Here is a 3,666-nt window from a genome sequence, read left to right on the forward strand (position 1 = left end):
GCTCTATTCAAAACAAAATATAAATTAAATTTTAATTAATAATCACTCAAGAAGTTTATTTATCATGTATATTATTTTAAATAAATATATAAACTTTAAATTATTGTATTTATTATAGAAAAATTAAAAAATTTAGCACAGAAACAAATATCAAAACGGGCGTCATTCACAGGCAATACAATTTTTGCAACAACAAATTCGCCTGAAAAAACGAAAATCAACGGTGCTGCTGCTATAATATTTTGATTGTGATTTAAAGTGGCAATAAATGTAAACGGACGAAAACTTAATGTTATTAAAAATTATCTCAATAATAAATATATGTAATAAATAATTTAATTAGTCTCTGAATATAGTTAATTATAGAGTTTTTATTGATATTTCCATTTTATATGCCGCAATTTATTAGGTTTAAGCAGGTGACAGCAATTTACCGGTTTAAAAATTCTCCACGAGCAAAGACAATAAAAACAGAAAAAAAGTTTCTGTAGCATTGCTCTGTTATAGCAAAATGTTTTTGTTTTTGTTCTTAACATTTTCATGAAAACTAATTACATACCTTAGTGAAAAAAAATACATAACCATAATAAATTCGAAAAAACTTTAGTTTTTATAAATATTAAAGTATTTGTACGAATTTATAGTAAAACAAAATTAATCAATGAATGTAAGTAAAATATGTATATAGATATTATTTGAATTATACATTTTGTATTTGTTTGACAGAAATATAATTATTATGTTTATGTATAATAATTTTCAAAATTCGGTTTTTTAAATATTTTATATATATTTTGGAAATATGTTTTATATATATAAGAAATCTCAGTTTTATTTATTGAAGTTATTCCTTTCAAATTTAAAAATTAAATAAAAGAATAAATAATTTCCATGTTTTATTAATCAGTTAGGCGATTTTACACAGCGACCGAGAGATCTATTGCAACTCATTCGTGGATTCAGAGTATTCATCTAAGCTCAAGTTGCTCAATAAATTTTAATATTGAGCATACTTTACCGAGTCTTATTTTTTATCCGATATGAGTATCTCATCTAGATACATTTTTCGCCGGGAAAACTTCTAGTAAATGATAGGCTTTCAGGATAAATATAGTTTTATTGTTCATCAACAACTACAATATTGAAATCCTTGGTCTCCCAAGATCCACTATCATATATCGAAAAACGTCTTTTCCCGAAGAAGCATAGTATTCTGTTTTAGAAATATAAATGTCTTCTGTATTTATGGGCCTTAAAGTGGGATAAAACAGCTTCCAAATGTGAAGAAAGTACCATATAACATATTACGAACATAAAATTATTGTGGTTTAATCTAACCTTCAGCGTTGTTTGTTCGCTGACAACTGCGTCCTTTTGGACTACGTATAAACATCTCTCTTATGAGAGTCTTATCAGAACAGGTATAAGAATTCTGAATCAAATTTTGGAGAATTTCAGGAAACTAAACACTTCTAAGTGATTTTATTTCTATGTTCTATACGAACACTGCAACAAATTTCAATGGCGGGCAATACTGGAGTTAGCTTAAATTGGGAATAAAAAATCAAGTTTCTCTTTTATAATATTTTTAATTAGGAATTTAGTAGATTATTTTATATTTTTTATAAATATAAATCAATAAAAAAATATTAAAATAACATTGCAACTAAGGTTGATATTTACTTTTATTAGCATATACAAGCAATTATATTACAAAACAATAAAAACAGTCCATAAATTCGTAATACGAACAATAAATTGTTTGATTCTAAAGATAGTGTACAAAATATATATATATATATGTAGAATATGTATAATAATGTAGATGCAACAGTGCGAAAGTGCAAAAAAAATAACAAAAAAAAAAAAAATGTGCCGTTCATATTGTAATTTTCTTTAGAAAATGTCATAAAAAATATATTAAATGTTCATAAAATCAAGTAATACGGATAATATATGAAATCAAAATATTAGAAGCAAAAGTAATCATTCAAAAGTCAAAACAACACTGAATTCTATGGATATAATCATATTAATTTTGGTAAGTACTTAATCATTTATATAAATGGAGTATAAAAACACTGCCGAAAACTCTATATGTCGTATTAATTTCAAGCTTATAATAGAAACAAATTACACTCGTATATGTTACAGATTTGATGAAATAATTTTTGTTTGCTAAGTCATAAATTGCTATTTTTGTTGTTTTTTTTGGTGAATTTGCAAGACTGTCAGCAAAATCAGGGAATCAATAAAGCCAAAAACCAAACAAGGTTTCAGTGAAAAGTATTAGCCTTTTTTGTTTGGTTTGTGTGCTTGCGTCATTGCAAATAGCATTCAATTTAAAGCAAATCAAATCAAATTAAACGTAATTCGAAGCGATTAAAGGAAAATATACGAGTGAGTTGTGAGTATCTGCCATTGTTGTGGTTCGCACTTTTCTTGCAGACAAACAGACAGACCGACAGACAGACAGACAAATAAGCGTCGAGAGACATAAACAAAAGTATAAATAAATAATATTAATAAAGAAATAAATATTTACAAAACTGTCTGCGATTTGACGTGTGTTTTGAATATGAAATCTTGAGGCATCTGCATCTGCTACATTAAATTTTCACTAATTTTCACATCTCCAGCTTGAAGGAAGCTGGAGATGTCCTATTTAAGTTGTTGCGCTTGACACATTTTATAAGTTTCGAATTTAATTGAATTTGATTGAAGTTGAATATAAATTTGTGTATAAACATAAATGTTAATATAAATTGAGCTCTAAAAATGAATGTTTAGAGGTTGGCACGCAATGCCAGGCAGTCACTCTTCGGTATATATTGGCATATAACCTACATTATTGTTATGTAAAGCTACTTTGGCGTATACTTAGCAATACACACGTTGGCTCATTTGCATAGAAATTTGGCAATCAGCGCGTTTTGAACCTTTTTGCATGATTTTTTTTTAACTTCTGTCAATCTTAAATATCAAATTCACATATTAAATGTGAAATTAAGGTTTTCGTTTACGTGCTGCGAGTTGATGTCACGTACGTGTAATAGTGCAACTAGGAATATGTTGCTACTGACACGTACTGCAAAACATTTCTATCAAAATATATTTCCTTTTGATATAAATTTAGTTATTTTTTATTGTATGAATATACATATGAATAGACGAAACAAAATGAAGTCAAGCCTCCACTAAAAATATTTTAATTGAGCTTGTAAGAAATTTGACAGCCTTATATTTCTGCTATAGGTATAAAATAGGTTTTTTTTTGCAGCTATAACATATATATATATATATATAAAATCTTCTAAATTTTATTATTTGTTTGTTTATATTAAATAAATTTGAAGGTTAACTTCATATTTTATCACATCAAATTTAGGAAAATTATAAGCTAAGCTGCTGATTCACAGAAACTTGTGTATAGAAGACTTTAGCATTTGTCAATTATTTGCATAGAATTTAGATTTGTAAGATCTAATATTATCCTATGCGTCAGTGTTAATAATCTAGTTAAATAATGGTGACACAACACATTATCTAATAAATTTAATAAGATGTAAACTTTTATGTAAAATTTGATTTTATTCAGCAATAAATAATGTGTGAGTAGTTCCCTTTAAGAGTGATATATTTTTCGATTCTTTTCAATATTTGGAT

Source organism: Teleopsis dalmanni, chromosome 2 (genome assembly GCF_002237135.1).
Source record: "Teleopsis dalmanni isolate 2A chromosome 2, ASM223713v2, whole genome shotgun sequence".
Taxonomy (NCBI): domain Eukaryota; kingdom Metazoa; phylum Arthropoda; class Insecta; order Diptera; family Diopsidae; genus Teleopsis; species Teleopsis dalmanni.